Genomic DNA, 20,752 nt, shown 5'->3' on the forward strand with positions numbered 1-20,752 from the left:
TGGTTACAAAACTTTCATCCCTTCTGTTTCCCCCTATTTATTGAAACCCTACTATGTGTCAGACACTATGCTAGGCACTTGGGCTCATCAGTAAATGAAATGAAACAATAACAAAAATACTATAGTTAAAGAGTTGAAATCCTAGTGAGGGGAGACAAAAATAAACTATTAAAAATAAGTTCATTATATAGAACACGGTAAGGAGTAGGGGTGGGTGGAGTGAGATGGATATGAGTTCATAGTTTGACTGAGGTTTAAATTGGAAGTCAGAGTAGGCCCATCTAGGCAGGGGGTTTCAGGAGAGAGGAAAATAGCTCTGCTGATATCAGAGAAAGAGCATTACAAATAGAGAAAAGAGCTAGATCAGAATGCCAATGCAGGCAGGTGCCTCACATGTTCCCAGTACAGCAAAAGGACCAGTAACAATGGATCAGAGGGAATTGAAGGGCAAGGAGGAGTAGAAGATGAGGTCAGATTGGTAAAAGAATTTTACTTGTAAATTTTCTGTAAACTGTAATGAAAAGATAATTCTTCAAACCAGTTTCAAAGAACAGATAAAAAAGGTTAAAAACCCAACTTTTTTATGAGACTGATTCAATCTTGACATGAAAATTAGATAAGTAGAGAACTAGATAATTATAGACCAATCATACTTATGAACATAGATAAAAAAATTCTAATACAATATTGGGAAATCAAATGTAGCAGTGTGTCTAGATTTAATCTTGCCCAAGAAAAGATTTTCTTAAGAATATAAGGCTGGTGTAACATTAGAAAAATTTAACAATGCAATATATTAATAAATTAAAGAATGAAAATATAATCACCTTAACCGACTACCCATGTTAGTTACAATGGAAGTTATACACATACTAAAGCATGTCACTTCCCCTTGCTATGGCTAGAATGGCTACTGTCCAGCTGAGTAACCCCATTTGTAAAGCAGCCGTGATGAACATCTCCCCAGCTGCTGGGAGAGTCAGCTGCTGTTGGCTCACAGCTAACAATCTTTCTGGGAATTTCTCCCACTCAAAGGAGTTGCTTTTCCTGAGTTTATACATTTTTCCCAGTGTATCCTGCACTTAGTGACAGGTTGAGGCAGGGATATAGGTTGAGGCCTAGCCCTCATCTCAGTGAAAGGTCATCTTAGCTCCAGAGGTCTCTGAAGAATAGGCTGAGTGCTCTATTGCAACTTCATAGCAATTGACTTTCTCTTTATGCTTAACCCTCCTTCCTCACTCCCCTGCAAATGTTCTGGAGAACATGTTCCAAGAAACCTTCTGCATACAAAGTTGACTCAAAGCTGGTTTCCTAGGAGGCTTGACCAAAGAAAAGTGCCTGTGTTTTCTTGCCTTATTAGTACTCCATATTATGATGCATCTAACAAAGGACCTCATTTCATACAAGATAAAGCAAAGTACAAGAGAGAATGCATGATATTCACAGGCCATGCCATATGTCCCATCACATACTAGTAAGTGACTTTAAAGAACAGTGGAATTGCCAGTTGAACACTCAGTTACATCACAAGCTGAAAGACACCAATTTGTGAAACAGATCCTCTCTCCTACAAAATGTTTTATATGGTGCTATTTCCCTCATAGCTTGAATATAGGATTATGTATTAGCTTGTTTCAATGCTGCAGATAAAGGCATGCCTGAGGCTGGGAAGAAAAAGAGGTTTAATTGGACTTACAGTTCCACATGGCTGGTGAGGCCTCAGAATCATGGCAGGGGGCAAGAGGCACTTCTTACATGGCAGTGGCAAGAGAAAATGAGAAAGAAGCAAAAACAGAAAGCCCTGATAAACTCTTCAGATCTCGTGAGATTTATTCACTATCATGAGAACAGTATGGGAAAGACCAGCTCCCATGATTCAATTAATTCCACCTCGGTCACTCCCACAACACGTGGGAATTCTGGGAGATAAAATTTAAGTTGAGATTTGGGTGGGGACACAGCCGAACCAGATCATTCCGTGTCATTAAAGTCTTAATTCTTTCCAGCATTAACCCAAATGTCCACAGTCCAAAGTTTTATCTGAGACAAGGCAAGTCCCTTCTGCCTATGAGCCTGTAAAATCAAGAGCAAGGTAGTTACTTCCTAGTTACAGTGGGAGTATAGGTATTGGGTAAATATAGCCATTCCAAATGGGAGAAATTGTCCAAAACAAAGGGGTTACAGGGCCCGTGAAAGTCAGAAATACATCAGGGCAGTCAAATTTTAAAGCTCCAAAATGATCTACTTTGACTTCAGGTTTCACATCTAGGTCATGCTGATGCAAGAGGTGGGTTCCCATGGTCTTGGGCAGCTCTGCCCTGTGGCTTTGCAGGGTACAGCCTCCCTCCTGGCTGCTTTCAGAGGCTGGTATTGAGTGTCTGTGGCTTTTCCAGGTGCACGGTGCAAGCTGTCAGTGGCATCTACCATTCAAGGGTCTGGAGGAGAGTGACCCTCTTCTCACAGTTCCACTGGACAGCACCCCAGTAGGGATTCTGTGTGGGGGCTCCAACCCCACATTTACCTTCCACACTACCCTAGCAGGGGTTCTCCATGAGGGCCCCACCCCTGTAGCAAACTTTTGCCTGGGCATCCAGGCATTTCCATACATCTTCTGAAATCTAAGCAAAGGTCCTCAAACCTCAATTCTTGACTTCTGACCACTCACAGACTCAACACCACGTGGAAGATGCCAAGGCTTGAGGCTTCCACCCTCTGAAGCCACAGCCCGAGCTGTACGTTGGTCCCTTTCATCTACAGCTGGAGCAGCTGGGACACAGGGCACCTAGTCCCTAGGCTGCACACAGCATGGGGACCCAGGGTCTGGGACACAAAACCACATTTTCCTCCTGGGCCTCCAGGCCCATGATGGGGGGCACTACCCCTTCCATCAGACTGTGATGGAAGGGATGGAAATTTGAGTGACACCACTCATTATTGTGACCAGGCACACATATTTTACTTTTCATTCAATGATTCTAAGTACTGCCATTTTAGAGAACTTAATTCCTAAGGAAAGAAATGCTTTTGCCAGGGGCACAGCAATTTTTCTAGAGACTAAAAGTTAAGCATATCACCTTACCTATTCAGATTCACATATAATTAAATGAACAAGGGGAAAAAATGGAAGTATTGACTGTGGTGTATAATATTGATTTAGCAAGGTAAAATAAATTTACTGCATATGGTAGTTATCACAAAGTTATTCCCAAATATGTATCTCCTCTTTTCAGGCATATGGTAGCATGCACCTCCCTGTGTCTTTGAATATAGTCATAGCCTTGTTGGCCTGGTGGCTTGGACAAAGCCCATGAATTGTGAGCAGAAATATTAAGATATATTAAATAATTTGCTTTATTCTATTTTTCATGCATTAGTCATCAGGTAAAATTGTGTCAAGTTGGAGCCTCCAGCAGCCTGGGTTTCTGTGAGACTGTAATGAGCAGAGCCCCCTGCTGCCTCAGGTTAGTAATATAACCTGAGCAACAAACATATATATAATAATTTATATATATGTGTATATATATATATGCACATGTGTATATATACACAAATAATTGTTTCTGTAGCATAGTAGTTTACTTAAAAAAAATAGACTACTATTCAATGGAAACAAGGAGAAGAAGATTTGGAATCCTGGAGATAATTTTTTTTAATTGCTAAAAATGAGTGTGATAGCAACACCATCTAGGCAAGACTGCCAAGGACTCAGAGCCCTAGGAACTAAGAATTCAATTATCCTACTGGGTAAAGAACTCACATAAGGCATATGGGGCTGAGGGCAAATGGGGTATATTTCTATTTCAATATATATGTATTGTATTTATGATTTATATTTAATTATAAATCACTCATTTATGATTTATATTTAATCATAAATCACTAATTTATGATTAAAATACTCAAAAATAGCTATATAAGGAAAATACCTCAACATAATAAAGGTAATGTATGACAAGGCTACAGCTAACATTATTCTTGATGGTGAAGAATCAAAAGCTTTTCCTCCTACATCAGGAACAACACAAAGATGCCCACTCTCGCCACCTCTATCTAATATAGTACTAGAAATCCTAGCCAGAGCAATTAAGCAAGAAAAAGTAATAAGAGGCATTCATATAGCAAAAGAAGAAGTGCAATTGTCATTGTTTGCTGGAAAGATATGGGCATAATCTTATATATAAAAAAACTCTAAAGATTTCATTGGAAAAACTATTGGAACTGATAAGTTCAGTAAAACTGTAAGTTACAAAACCAACAGACAAAATTTAGTAGTGTTTCCATACACGAATAATGAGCAATCGAAATAATAAATTTAAAAAAAATTCCACATAATAGTATCAACAAAATAAAAGACTTAGGAGTAAATTTAATGAAGTAAAAGATTTGTACACTGAAAACTACAAAACTTTGAGAAAAGAAATTGAAGAAGACACAAATAAATGGGAAAATATTCCATGTTCATGGATTGGAAGAATTAATATTGTTAAAATGTCCATACTACTGAAAGTTATCTATAGATTCAATGTAATTCCTATCAAAATCCCAATATCATTTTCTACAGAAAGAGAAAGAAATAATTCTAACTCATATGGAATCAAGAAAAGACTCTAAATATTCAAAGTAATATTGATCAAAAAGTACAAAGCTGGATGCATCACACTTCCTGATTTCAAAATATGTCACAAAGCTATTGTAATCAAAATAGCTTGGTACACTCACAACAAAAACACTTCCACTAATAGAACAAGATATAAAGCCCAGAAATAAACCAAGGTATTTACAGTCAACTGATTTTTGACAAAGGTGCCAAGAACATACTATGAGGAACGGACACCTCTTTAATACATGGGGGTGGGAAAACTATATATCCACATGCAGAATAATAAAATTAGATCTTTATCTCACACTGTATACAAAAATCAACTCAAAATAGATAAAAGGCTGAAATGTATGATCTGACACTGTTATGTTACTAGAAGAACACATAGAAAAAGCTCTGCAACACTGGTCCAGTTAGTGATTGTTTTTGGATAGGAGTCCAAAAGCATAGGCAACAAAACAAAAACAGGCAAATGAGACTGCCTTAAATGAAAAACCTTCTGTAGAGCAAAGGAATCAATTAACAAAGTGTAGATACCATACCAAGATTGTGAAAGAATATTTGCAAACCATGTATCTTATAAGAGGCTAATAAACCAAAATATAGAAGGAACTCAAACAACTCAATAGTAAAAAAAAACAAATAATCCAGTTATAAAGTGGACAAAGAATCTACACAGACATTTCTTCAAAGAAGAGATGTTAAAATATATGTTTTAAATGTTCAACATCTCTAATCAGAGAAATACAAATTGAAACCAGGATACCACTTCACACCAGTTAGAGTGGCTAATATCAAAAATGCAAATAATTAGTGTTGACAAGAATGTGGAGAAAAGAGAACCCTTGTCTACTATTGATGAATGTAAATTAGTACAGCAATTTGGAAAACAGTATGAAGATTCCTTTAAAAACTAAAAATGGAATTAGTAAATAATCTGGCAATTTTAGTTTTGGGTATATACACAAAGGAATTGAAATTGTTACGTCAGAGAGAAGTCTGCATCACCATATTCATTGCACTGTTATTCATAATAGCCAGGCTATGGAAGCAACGAAAGTGTCCATCAACAGATGAATGGCAGGGGAAATGTAGAATGTATAATATGTGTACTTAAATTTTAATAAAAAGAAACCATAGCTGTTTCTGTGATGCCACTGGAACATGAGTCAGCCTTAAAAAGAAAGAAAATTATGTCATTTGTGACAACATTAAGAAACATAGAGGATATTATGCAAAGTGAAATAAGCCAGATACAGACAAATACTGCATGATTTTACTTATGTGTGGAATATTAAGTCTATCTTATAGACAGACTTTAAAATTAAAGAATCTATCTCGTAGAAACAGAAAGCACAATGTTAGTTACCAGAGGCTGAGGGATGAGGAAGAGGAGAAATGGAATAGAGAAGATATCGATCAAATGGTACAAAGTCTTGGATTGGAGGAATAAGTTTTGGTGATCTATTGCATTGCATTGAGATCACAATTAATGTGTTATGTATTTTTAAATTGTTAAAAGAATATATTTTTAACATTCTCCCCACAAAAAATAAGTTGGTGAGGTGATGGTTATATTAATTAGCTTAACTCAGTCTTCTTACAATGTATGTATAGATTAAAACATCACATTATACCTTATATACATAATTATTATTTGTCAATTATAAACAGTAAGTTGCAGAATAATACTTACAATATGATTCCATAGGTATGAAATTTTAAAATACAAAACTCATACTATATATTATTTACCTTTGATACATATGTACAAAAAGATTAAAAGATGAATGGGAAAGACACACCAACTTCAATGTAATGTGATAATCATAAGCTTCTTTTTAATACAGGTGGTATGTATAGGAAGTCGGTTAGTTTTCTGTGTATTTGAAAGACTTTAATATACTTAAATTTTAGTAAAAAGAAACCACAGCTGTTTCTGTGATGCCCTCAGATTGCTAACAAATTTCACTTTGTGAATTGCATTATGGATCTTTTAATAATATAAACGAAACACTAGAATTTGGGGTTTATAGATTCCACCAAAGACAATATTCTTAGCTAAAAACTTATGAATACAACTTTCTCTTCTTATTTTTCTGATTACTTTTTTCTTCAACTTTTAGATACAGGAGGTACACATCCAGGTTTGTTAGATGGGTATATTGAGTGATGCTGAAGTTTGGGGGTATGAATGATCCTATCAGCCAGGTGAGCATAGTAATCCATAGATAGTTTTTCAATTCACACCCCCTCCCCACTCTAGTAGTCCCTAGTGTCTATTATTCCTATGTTTATTTCCATGTGTGCTCAAGTTTTATCTCCTACTTTTAAGTGAGGACGTGTGGTATTTGATTTTTTGTTCCTGTGTTAATTCATTTAGGATTATGACCTCCAGCTGCACCCATGTTGCTGCAAAGGACATTATTTTATTTTTTTTATGGCTGTGTAGTATTCTGTGGTATATATGTACCACATTTTCTTTTTCCAATCAACCACTGACGGGCACCTAAGTTGATTCTATATCTTTGCTATTTTGAATAACACAGTGGTGAACATACAAGTTCATGTGTCTTTTTGGTAGAATGATCTATTTTCCTTTGGGTATATAGCCAGTAATGGGATTGCTGGGTCAAATGATAGCCTTGTTTTAATTTTTGAGAAATCTCCAACTGCTTTCTACAGTGACAGAACTAATTTACATTCCTACCAATAGTGTATAAGCATTCTCTTTTCTCTGCAGCCTTGCCAGCATCTATTGTTTTTTGGCTTTTTCATAATAGTAATTCTGACTGGTGTGAAATTGTCTCTCATTGTGGTTTTGATTTGTATTTCTCTGATGTTTCGTGATACTAAGCTTTTTTTTAACATGTTCATTGGCTACTTGTATGTTTTTTTTTTGAGAGATGCCTGTTCATGTCCTTTGCCCATTTTGTTAATGAAGCTATTTGTGGGGTTGTGTTTTTTCCTTGTTTGTTTGTTTGCTTGCTGATTTAAGTTCTCTATAGATTCTTGATATTAGGCCTTCATTAGATGCATAGTTTGCAAATACTTTCTCCCATTTTGTAGGTTATCTATTTACTCTGTTGATAGTTTTATTTTCTGTGCAGAAGCTCTTTAGTTTAATTGGGTCTCACTTCTCAATTTTTGTTTTGTTTTCAGTTGCTTTTGGGGGCTTAGCCAAAAATTATTTGCCAATGCCAGTATTGAGAAGAGTATTTCCTAAGTTTTCTCCTAGCATTTTTATAGTTTGAAGTCTTACATTTAAATCTTTGATGCATTTCGAGTTAATTTTTGTATATTGTGAAAGGTAGAGTTCAGCTTCATTCTTCAGCATATGGCTAGCCAGTTATTCCAATCTTAAATCCACTGAACTATAAAAAATATGTCTAGCCTGAGAACTTACCTGTAGATGAGACTATCAAAAGGATCACCCAAATGTGGGAATTTCTGTTACAATCAATATCTGGCAGGGTACTTAGTTTAGAGCTTTATAATGAAAAAATTTTAAAAAGAATTTTTAAAACAAAGTATTTTGCATTAAAATTAATAATCACAGTAAGCTTTAACTTAAATCACTGAATTAATCACATTCATTTTGTATTGTATACATTTGAGGTGTATAACATGTGTTTTGAAATAGATATACATAATGAAATGATTACCACAAACAAATTCACAAATTCATCACTTTGATAGTTATGTGTGTGTGTGTGTGTGTGTGTGTGTGTGTGCACGCGCACATATGTTTCTAAAATCTACTCTTGGTGAACTTTTGGTATAGAGTACATTATTAACTACAGTCCTCTTGCTGTACATTAGATCTCTAAATTTTGGTCTGAAAATGGCCATGACGTAGTAAAGAGGAAAGACAAACATTGAACTCACAATTAGGAAACCCACATTTGAGTTATCTTGGAAGTTCTGTGACTTTGATTAGGTTAATCTTTTTGATTATTAGCATAGTTATCTAAATGGAAGAGATAATGTTACCAAAATACCATAGTACTATGAAGAAGAATGTGTGACAAAGGATATAAATGTTTGTAAACACAACAAAAACTAGTAATATTTACTAATTGATCGTTACATGCTGAGTGTTTTTTCTGAACTTCTTAATTTTATCCTCACAATATTCTTATAAAAATGTTGGTGGTACAAACATTACCCCATTTCATTGATAGAGTACATGATAAGTCAAATCCCAGCATTTGGGGGTGGATGGAGATTCACACTGAATCTAACTGCAAGCTCAAGGTAACAACAATAGACTGTATATTTGCACAGTGTAAGGTATTGTAAAATTATCAGGAGTTGCTATACTAGCTTAAGTTTCCTGGGAGAGTTCTCACTTGGCATTTCTACTTCTCTTGCTATCGTTATTATTTAAATTGTGATTTTTAGTTCATTTCATGCAGGTGTTCCTGGGCCATAAGAAGGCGGCCAGCAGAGAAAAGTCTGGAGCTTCATCATTCATGTCTGGGTACCTCATCTTTGGCAGTTTTGTACATTTTCTCCTCCATATCTCTATCGATTTCTCTTTTGCTTTTTTGCTGGCAACTGTGGATGTTTCTCTCCTCCTTACCCTTGGTTGATTTTGTCTTTTGATTTCATTTTTGATTGAAGAAGCTGTTTTCCATAAGGGAACTTGGACATTTCTAAAGAAAAGCTAACTTTCTCGCAGTATCCCTCATCTCTTGCATGCGCTTGTTCTTGGGAACAGCAGGCTGCTTCACTTTCAGGTTCCAGCTACAGCTTTGTCACAGGGACTCGAGACTCTAAAATGAAAAGCAGCATCAAGACTGATCATACCTCCCAAATCAAACCATTACTACCCATATTTTGAAAAGTAAAATGTTAACAAACATTTTCATTAACGTAAATAATGAATTCCCTTGAGTTTTGCCATTTTTACATGGAGTGTCTCATGCAGGTGAAATCCCACAAGGTGAGCATTTGAAATCAAACTGGTAACAACTTCTTCTCTTGCAAGGCAAGTGTGAGCTGTGGTCATACCTGGGTCGGGTCAGATAAGGTATCTGAGCTTCTGCCAGGGCCAAACATCAGTCTGAGAGTTTAGATGTCTCCCAGGGGCAGGGCAGAGAAGAGTTCTGTGAAGAAACCTGGATTAACATGATGGATATTTTTAGCTCATTGTGAACCAGAGTATCTCAGCATGGCTTCACTCTTTTGTTTAAAGCAGCATTGCATAACACAAAATATTGGTCCCATTATGTATTCTGTGGGAAAGAAATTCCCTCCTGGAGACACACAGTTAAAGATTAACAAATACAAAACTATAAAAAGCACTCTTTTAAAGAGTCTATGCAGCTTTTAAACTTTTTCGATCTAAGAACATATCTTTTCAAACCATACCTTTTAGTACTCTAAAAGAATGTATTTGGGGGATTCCAGTTGCTCTCAGTGCCCAGATTTCAGACAACCATATTAAAATATAATTTTTTTAAAAAAATTATTTTTTCTCAATAAGCTACCCACTGATTTTACATATCTCTACCTCTATTTATGAAAAATCAAATAATACTACAAATTATGTAGTGCTATATATGTGTATGTGTATGTATACATATTAAAATTGTATGTATATTAAAATTTTACATATATTAAAATACAATTATATTTTAAAGTAAAATTTTAATATATAATAAAATTGTATATATTAAACTATATATAACAAAATTATATATATTTATATATAAACAATATTACAGATAATTATGTAGTGTTATATATGTATATGTGTGTATGTGTGTATATATGCACACACATATAAATACATACACACATATCTAGAGAGAGAGAATAAAACCTTTTGTACCTGTCTAATTTCTAAAGATCTTTCCTCTTTAAATATATACTTATGCTTATTCCCTTTGCATCCTTCCTCTTTGGTTTATAGACACCAGTAGTTTCATTGATTATAGAGACTTTTGAAATCATTTGAATTACAATAAAAGCTAAGCTGCTTTTATTTTTCTGACTTTATACAAAGAGACGCCAAAATTATTGGCTCGAATGATGTACACTTCTTTTCTCTCTCATGTAACTCTTGAGAACAAATAGGTGGTCTCTGCTCCATTATGTCATCCAGGCTCCCAGGCTAGTGAGACAGCTCTGCTATGCTCAACTTAGGGCCTCCTTCTGTTCTAGTCATACCATTTCCAGATAAAGGGAAGGAAAGGGGGTAGAAAATACATGGCAAGGACTTTGAAGAAGATAATCCAGAAGTTGCATACAGCCATACTTATCCTCACATCCCATTAGTGAGAATTTAGTCACATGGCCACACCTAGCTTCAAAGAAAGCCAGAAAATGTAGTTAATGGCTTAGTGACCATACAACTAAGAAAAAAGGGAGAACAACGTGTCGATTTTAGATCTTTCCTCCTTTCTCTTGTGTGCATTTAGTGCTATAAATTTCCCTCTACACACTGCTTTAAATGTGTCCCAGAGATTCTGGTACCTTGTGTCTTTGTTCTCATTGGTTTCAAAGAACATCTTTATTTCTGCCTTCATTTCATTATTTACCCAGTAGTCATTCAGGAGCAGGTTGTTCAGCCTCCATGTCGTTGTGCGGTTTTGAGTGAATTTCTTAATCCTGAGTTCTAATTTTACTGTTCCCTGGTCTAAGAGACTGTTTGTTATGATTTCTGTTCTTTTGCATTTGCTGAGGAGTGTTTTACTTCCAATTATGCAGCCAATTTTAGAATAAGTACAATGTGGTGCTGAGAAGAATGTATATTCTGTTAATTTGGGGTGGAGAGTTCTGTAGATGTCTATTCGGTCCACTTGGTCCAGAGCTGAGTTCAAGTCCTGTATATCCTTGTTAATTTTCTGTCTCATTGATCTGTCTAATATTGACAGTGGGGTGTTAAAGTCTCCCACTATTATTGTGGGATAAATTCCTGGACACATACACCCTCCCAAGACTACACCAGGAAGAAGTCAAATCCCTGAATAGACCAAGTTCTAAAATTGAGTCAGTAATTAATAGCTTACCAACCAAAAAACGTCCAGGACCAGACGGATTCACAGCCAAATTCTACCAGAGGTAAAAGGAGGAGCTGGTGCCATTCCTTCGGAAACTATTCCAAACAATAGAAAAAGAAGGAATCCTCTCTAACTCATTATATGAGGCCAGCATCATCCTGATACAAAATCTGGCAGAGACACAACAAAAAAAGAAAATTTCAGGCCAATATCCCTGGTGAACACGGATTCAAAAAATCCTTATTAAAATACTGGCAAACTGAATCCAGCAGCACATCAAAAAGCTTATCCAGCAGCACATCAAAAAGCTTGATCACGGTGGCATGATTAAGTCGGCTTCATCCCGGGGATGCAAGGCTGGTTCAACATATGCAAATAAATAAACAAAATCCATCACATAAACAGAACCAATGACAAAAACCACATGATTATCTCAATAGATACAGAAAAGGCCTTCAACAAAATTCAACAGCCCATCATGCTAAAAACTCTAAATAAACTAGGTATTGATGGAATGTATCTCAAAATAATAAGAGCTATTTATGACAACCCCACAGCCAGTATCATACTGAATGTGCAAAAACTGGAAGCATTCCCTTTGAAAACAGGCACAAGACAAGGATGCCCTCTCTCACTACTCCTTTTTCAACATAGTATTGGACGTTCTGGCCAGGGCAATCAGGCAAGAGAAAGAAATAAAGAGTATTCAATTGGAAAAAGAGGAAGTCAAATTATCTCTCTTTGCAGATGACATGACTGTATATTTAGAAAACCCCACTGTCTCAGTCCCAAATCTCCTTCAGCTGATAAGCAACTTCAGTGAAGTCTCAGCATACAAAATCAATGTGCTAAATCACAAGCATTCCTATACACCAATAACAGACAAACAGAGCCAAATCATGAGTGAACTCCCATTCACAATTGCTATAAAGAGAATAAAATACCTAGGAATATAACTTAAAAGGGGTGTGAAGGACCTCTTCAAGGAGAACTACAAACCACTATTCAAGGAAATAAGAGAGGACACAAACAAATGGAAAAACATTCCATGTTCATGAATAGGAAGAATCAATATAGTGAAAATGGCCATACTGCCCAAAGTAATTTATAGATCCAATGCTATCCCCATCAAGCTACCATTGACTTTCTTCAAAGAATTGGAACAAACTTTTCAATTCTTTAAAGTTCATATGGAACCAAAAAAGAACCTGCATAGCCAAGACAATCCTAAATGAAAAGAACAAAGCTGGAAGCATCACACTACCTGACTTCAAATTACACTTACAAGGCTACAGTAACCAAAACAGCATGGTACTGGTACCAAAACAGATATATAGACCAATGGAACAGAACAGAGGCCTCAGAAATAACACCACACATCTACAACTATCTGATCTTTGACAAACCTGACAAAAACAAGCAATGGGGAAAGGAGTCCCTATTTAATAAATGATGTTGGGAAAACTGACTAGCCATATACAGAAAGCTGAAACTGGATCCCTTCCTTACACCTTTTACAAAAATTAACTCAAGATGGATTAAAGACTTAAATGTTAAGACCTAAAATCATAAAAACCCTAGAAGAAAACCTAGGTAATAACATTCAGGACATAGAAATGGGCAAAGGCTTCATGACTAAAACACCAAAAGCAATAGCAACAAAAGCCAAAATTGACAAATGGGATCTAATTAAACTAAAGAGCTTCTACACAGCAAAAGAAACTATCATCAGAGTGAACAGGCAATCTACAGAATGGGAGAAAATTTTGCAATCTATCCATCTGACAAAGGGCTAATATCCAGAATCTACAAAGAACTTAAACAAATTTACACGAAAAAAACAAATGGCTCCATCAAAAAGTACTTGAAGGATATGAACAGACACTTCTCAAAAAAAGACATTTATGCAGCCAACAAACACGAAAAAAAGCTCACCATCACTGGTCATTAGAGAAATGCAAATCAAAACAATAATGAGATACTATCTCATGCCAGTTAGAATGGTGATCATTAAAAAGTCAGGAAGCAACAGATGCTAGAGATGATGTAGAGAAAAAGGAATGCTTTTACACTGTTGGTGGGAGTATAAATTAGTTCAACCATTGTGGAAGACAGTGTGGCGATTCCTCAAGGATCTAGAACTAGAAGTACCATTTGAGTCAGCAATCCCTTTACAGGGCATATACCCAAAGGACTATAAGTCATTCTACTATGAAGGCATATGCACACATACGTTTATGGCAGCACTATTCACAATAGCAAAGACTTGGAACCAACCCAAATGCCCATCAATGATAGACTGGATAAAGAAAATGTGGCACATATACACCATGTGGTGTGGTGGATTACATGGCTGCATGGAATACTATGCAGCCATAAAAAAGGATGAGTTCATGTCCTTTGCAGAGACATGGATGAAGCTGGAAACCATCATTCTCAGGAAACTAACACAAAAACAGAAAACCAAACACCGCATGTTCTCACTCATAAGTGGGGGTTGAACAATGAGAACACATGGACACAGAGGTGGGAGGAGAGGGGCATCAAACCTCGGGGCCTGTCGGAGGGCCAGGGACCGGGGGAGAGATAGCATTAGGAGAAATACCTAATGTAGATGATGGGTTGATGGGTGCAGCAAATCACCATGGCATGTGTATACCTATGTAACAAACCTGCACATTCTGCACATGTATCCCAGAACTTAAAGTATAAAATAAAAAAGAAAGGGAGAACATAACTAAAAGTGCACAGCAATATGATATCTACTTCAGCCTATCACTCTGGCCTGGCTTTTAACAATCTGCACTCTCCTCTCCAAACATGGACCTTTTACCACAAGGGACACAAAATAAGGATCCCTCCAGTTACTGCCTCTATTCCAAAATCTTGAACCTCTAAGTGATCTACAATCCTCTTCATCAGGTCTGCAGACATACCCAGCTTTCAGTTGATGCAGTTTCGAGAGGCTCAAAGATTTTGTAGCCCAGCCCTGTGGTCTACAATTCCTTCAAAAACTTAGTAAGTTTCTGATCTTTTGGCACTTGGCATGTTTGCGCTCAAGTAACCTCACCCAAACTTCCTTTATGGACACCTGCTAAATTTGGCTTTAGATACCAAAATCAGTATTGATCCTATACCTCTCTCCCTCATTTTAATTGGGATAAGCTATGCAAGTTCTTAGTTAGTTACAAATATTAGCCTGATTTTCTGGCACAAAGCTGTATCCTTTAGCTTGTCTGAAAGTCTTAATGATAGGGCTTTAATGAAAGGCTCTGGGCAAATAGCCTTATCTGTGCTCTTTGTAATTCAGAAGCACTTGTGTTTTCCCATACTGCTTACAAACTTTCCAAATCTTGTTTGTATTTATCTTTTTCTTGTTATGCTTTTCTAAAACCAGCAAAGAGTAAATAATACACCATAACATTCTGGCTCTATCTAATTGCCTTCCATAGAGTTACAGTCTCCATAGGCACATCATTTGCTTTCTAAGTTGTCATGGATGATAATTTCACCAAACAGTTTCCTACAGCATAATAAGTATCTCCAGCTTTCCAGCCCGCAATATCTATTTCTTCACCACCCAGCAGCCACCCACTGAGCCAATGCCACATATTTTAGGCTTTTGTTATTTCAGAACACTTCTTCCAACTAGCAATTTTTATTAATTAAGGTCAAGTCAAACTACTCAAATAAGATATGTGTTTATTTCACCTTCCTAAAATACAACATGGGTAACTAGTCTCTGCTTTATAGCATGATCCAGGTGCCTAGCCAATGAGATATTCTGCCAACTCATCAGGTATATATGAGATTGCTACCACTGTATCCCGGTCCAGTTAGCAGAAAGATGGGAGCGAGTAGAGAAATACTGGGAAACATAATGTCTAGCTGGGTGGTCAGGCGCTCAGAAAGAAAGGAGAAACAGATTTGAAAGAAAAACCTGCGATCTAGAGTACATGATCAAAATCATGATATATACAAAAATAATGTGATATATGATGTGACAATATGTTCAAATGAGCTTCCACAAATCTTACAGTTTAACAGAAAATTAACAAATTCATATCTGCAACACAGATAATTTGTTCTTTAATGTTACAAACAGTTCAGTGGCTTTTAAAAATGTAATGATTCAACTTAGAATGAACAACCCAGGATATCACGTTCTTGGAAACTAATAAAAAAGGGAAAACAGTAACAGCTTAATTAATCTCAAAAAAAATCAGTAATCTTATTCAATTATGGAAGAAGTTTTTATATTATAATCATAAAACAAAAAAGAGTGGGAAAATGAGGTATTTTGGTATAACTTCAGAAAACAATGGCCTGGATGCTTATCATATGACTCAGTAATAGAACTTTATAATGATTTTGGTTAATATGACTTGAAATTATTAATTGAAGATACAAAATTCAAATATATATTATTAGCTCCCCAAAGCTTTCAGATTTATGCAGTTAAAAGCAATGGAAAGTCTCTGCTAAGATTTTTGGGGCTAACACATCCCATTTTACTGAATCAAAATTAAAACTTAAAGGTGGATTTATTTTAGGTAGTTCATTTAATTGTTATTACCTGCATCTTTATATATATTTTCTTCCTTCTCCTATCATCCTTTAAGTGACCAATTTTTCTAGTTTTGTTGAGTTTTCTTTCACCAAAGGAATCTTTTTTAAAAATTAAATTAACTTTAATTTAATTTTAGTAAGAACAGTTAAAATGAGATCTACTCTAAAATTTTAAGTGCACAATACAGTATAATTAACTGTAGGGACAATGTTGCATAGCAAATCTCTAGAACGTGTTCATCTTGCATAATTGTGCCTGTATGCCTGTTGATAAGCGACTCTCCATTTCCCCCTCATTTCAGGCTTGGCAACCACAATTCTGCTCTCTGATTCTGAGTTTGACTATTTTAAACACTTCATGTACATGGAATCATGCAGTATTTATCTTTCTGTTCCTGGTTTATTTCCCTTAGCATACTGTCCTCAAGATTCATCCATTTTGTCACATATAACAAGATTTCCTTATTTTTTAATGCTGAATTATATCCCAATGTGTATATATATATATATATATATATATATATTACACATTTTCTTCATCGGTTCATCTGTTGATAAACATTTAGGTTTTTTCCACATCTTGGCTAATATGAATGGTGTTTTAATGAACATGGGAGTGGTACTATCAACTCAAGATCCTGATTTCAATTCTGTTGAATGAATATGCAGAAGTGGAATTGCTGGATCATATGATAGTTCTATTTTTATTTTTTCAGGAATCTTCATACTATCTTCCAAAGCAACTGCATCATTTTGCATCCCTACCAGTAGTGTACAAGAATTCCAATCTCTTCCCATCCTTGCCAACACTTGTTACGTTTTTTGTCATTGTTGTTGTTAATAGCAATCCTAAGAGGTATGAGGTGATATCTCATTGTAGTTTTGATTTACATTTCGCTGGTGATTAGTGATGTTCAGCTACTTTATGTATATACTGTTGGTCATTTCTAGGTCAGCTTTAGAAGTACCCAGTTTCTTTGCCCTTTTCCAAATTGGATTATTCTTTTTTTTTTAATTTTTTTTTTTTTTTGGCTGTTGAATTAAAGGAATTTCTTTTATATTTTGGAAGTTAACCCCGTACCTGATATATGGTTTTGAAATCTTTTTCCCTTTGTGTAGGTTGCTGTTTTACTCTGTTGATTGTTTCTTTTGCTATGCAGAAGCTTTTTAGTTTGTTGTATAGACCAATGGAACAGAATAGAGAGCCCCCAGTCATCTCATGCATATATGGCTGACTGATCTTTGAGAGAGGCACCAAGAATACACAATGGGGAAAGGATAGTCTCTTCAACAAATGGTGTTGGGAAGTCTGAATATCCACGTGCAAAAAAAATAAAAAGAGACCCTTAGCCTCTACATCCAGAAAAATCAACTCAAAACATATTAAAAACTTAGACATTGATCTGAAGCTATAGAGCTCCTGCAACAACACATACTGAAAAATCTTCATGACTTAGTCTTGGCAATGAATGTGGCACCAAAAGCATGGGCAACATAGACAAGTGGGATAACCAAAGGAATCGTAAGCTCTGCTTCTTCCTCCCTATTCACCACTCTCAGTCCCTTCTCTCCCAGTGTCCTCCCTATCCACGAACTCCAGCTACCTCTACAGTAGCTTTCTTCTCCCAAATTACAGCCAGAGTTCTCGAAAGAGATATTTTTATTCCCCGTGTTTAATTCTTCACTTTCTCTTTTCCCATTAGCTTTCTAAAATTTGTCCTCCAGCCATAGCACAAATAAAGATGCTCTCACAAGGTCATTAAATATTTCTACTTCCTTAAGTTCTGTGTATACATCTTCTGTTTTCATTTTACTCAATATTTTAGTGTCTTTTAGCATGTATGACCTATGATCTACTCATTGGTTACGGTGACACCCCATTTTCCCTCTTCCTCTTTTCTTTCTGGTCACTTCTCTGTTTCTTTTGCTGGCTTATCTTTATCTACGTTCAGATATTGATATTCCTTATGACTCAGTTCCTGGCCATCCTAAAATCTCATGCAACACATTCTCTTTAGGCAATCTCATCCTTTCTCATTATTTCAATTTCTTCCTGTGCTTTAATGGGTAACAAATGTTTGCATCAGGCTCAACCTTCTCTTCTGAGCTTCAGGGGCTAGTATCCATCTTCCCACATGGTATCTTCTCAACAATGTTACCATGATACTTCCAACTCGGTATGCCTCACCAATACAGTCATCTCACCTAAGTTTTGTTCTCTTTCAGTATTCCTCACCTGAGTAAATGACATCCCCCTTCGCCAAGTGGCTCGCTTCAAAAACCTACACATGAGCTTTGCAGAGGCATGCCTTGGATATTTGGCACCTGAGTAACATCTCCCCATCAATACAATGAAATTGTTTTCAGTAATAATCATGAAAAAAATGAATAATGACAAGGATTACAACAGAAACTCAGAAAGTGAAAAAAAAAATTTTATTAAACAATGTGGTCATGCTAGAAATTAAAAAATTCATATACACATGATTTTTAAAAGTATATAGTAAAAGAGAAAAAGGGTAGTTGTTTCATATTTTAAGGACCTTAATGTATTTTTTTAAATACTAAAAAAACTACACCTACATATTAGTTGTTGCAATAATAATAATAATAATATATTTTCTGTTTCTGAGCCTTATATTCTGCAAATTTGTTGAAACTTAAATTGCTCTTCATATATTCATGTTTAATAGAGAACATAAGAGATTTGTCCATTTTTCTTCACTCATTGCTGATTGAAGAACTTTTTAAATCAATTTTAATGTTTAATTTTTTTTAACATAAAGTAACCAATATACAAAGTTGAGAAAGTCTTAAAGGACAGATCAGGCAGGAGATTCATAAATATTACATGTCACACAAAAAATCCAGGAATTGTAATTCTGCTCATGTAATTGTTTCTTCGGAATCTATTCTAGCATGTTTCAATTGTCTCACAGTCAAAAAAATTTAAACATAAATAAAACTTCAAATGGTCACTGAGAGTGACAGAATTTAAATAATTCAGGTTCTTTTTCTTCATCTATACAATCACTGTGTTGTCATTCTTTATGTCACATGTACTGCTTAAATTTAGACATGTGTAGTACAAGTGAGTGGGAAATACAAAATGTGCCCAAAATGAGCTGAAATGATTCTGCACCTTTAGGCATTTACTACTCAAATGAACTCATGTGCCTGAGTTCATGCTCATGAGGTATGGAGAGTAGCAGTCTGAGAATTCCAAATTAACTTCCTTTTAGACAGACAGTAAAAGACAAATTATAAACATGTTAATTTCAAATTACACATATAATGTTATTCATATCCTGATTACGGTAATGATTGCCATATATATATAAAATACTATATATACATTACACAATATAATATATATATTATATGTATACATATACAAAAAACTTTAAATTCCTCTGGCTACTGTTAATAATATATATATATTAAATATATAGTAAAGATATCATATATATAAATAACTACAGTGTATTAGTCCACTTTGACACTGCTATAAAGAACTTTCCTGAGACTGGGTAATTTATAAAGTAAAGAGGTTTAATTGACTCACAGTTCTGCATGACTGGGAAGGCCTTAGGAAACTTACAATCTTGGCGAAGGAGGAGCAGGCACGTCTTACTTAGCAACAGGTGAGAGAGAGAGAGAGAGACAGAGACCAAGTAAAGGGGGAAGAGCCCCTTATAAAAGCATCAGATCTCATGAGAACTCATTCACTATCACGAGAACAGGATGGGAGAAACCACCTCCACGATCCAATCACCTCCTTCACACGACAAGTGGGGATTACAGGCCCCTCCCTCGACATGAGGGGATTACAATTTGACATGATATTTGGGTGGGGACACAGAGCCAAACCATATCTATCACCCAGTAAATTCTCTTCATAAATATATAAAATATATACATCATTTTATATATTGTATATATACACACACATATGTATGTATTTTGTGTGTGTGTGTGTGTGTGTGTAAAATTAACTCAACACTAACCACAAGAATTGCTAGAACTTAGACCAATAAAATATTTTTCTGGAAGAAATGTTTTATCACTGACATTGATTGTTGGTGTAATAGAACTATTCATATCCTGATTATGGTAATGATTGCCTGAATCTATACAGTTCTAAAATTTCATAGTACTACATATGAAATAAATATCTATATCTCTCTATATCTATATATCTATATATGTATGTGCATATTTATATACATGTATGAGATATATTTAATAGTCATTACATACGTGTATACTTTTGTCAAAACATGAAACACTTAAAATGAGTGAATTTTATTATACATAAAGATCTCAGAATTATTATTACTATTATTATTATTATTATTTTGAGATGGAGTCTCTGTCGCCCAGGCTGCAGTGCAATGGCGTGATCTCGGCTCACTGTAACCTCTGCCTCCTGGGTTCAAGTGATTCTCCTGCCTCAGCCTCCTGAGTAGCTGGGATTACCAGTGCATGCCACCACACCCGGCTAATTTTTGTATGTTTAGTAGAGACGGGGTTTCACCATGTTGGTCAGGCTGGTCTCGAACTCCCGACCTTG

The 20,752-nt window shown here is 35.6% G+C and overlaps 1 long non-coding RNA gene across 3 annotated transcripts in view; it reads right to left on the reverse strand.

Annotated features, from left to right (window-relative positions):
- The window catches only part of LOC105479848 (uncharacterized), a 46,755-nt gene that overhangs the window by 17,446 nt on the left and 8,557 nt on the right, over positions 1-20,752 (reverse strand). For 2 of the 3 annotated variants that reach the window (XR_011612229.1, XR_986124.2), the window contains exon 2: positions 9,186-9,378. This is a non-coding gene — a long non-coding RNA (uncharacterized lncRNA). Of the gene's footprint in view, positions 1-9,185; positions 9,379-9,616; positions 9,724-20,752 lie in introns of all 3 variants that reach the window. The other variant, XR_011612230.1, reaches the window with a different exon arrangement.

This window comes from Macaca nemestrina, chromosome 13, assembly GCF_043159975.1.
Source record: "Macaca nemestrina isolate mMacNem1 chromosome 13, mMacNem.hap1, whole genome shotgun sequence".
Taxonomy (NCBI): domain Eukaryota; kingdom Metazoa; phylum Chordata; class Mammalia; order Primates; family Cercopithecidae; genus Macaca; species Macaca nemestrina.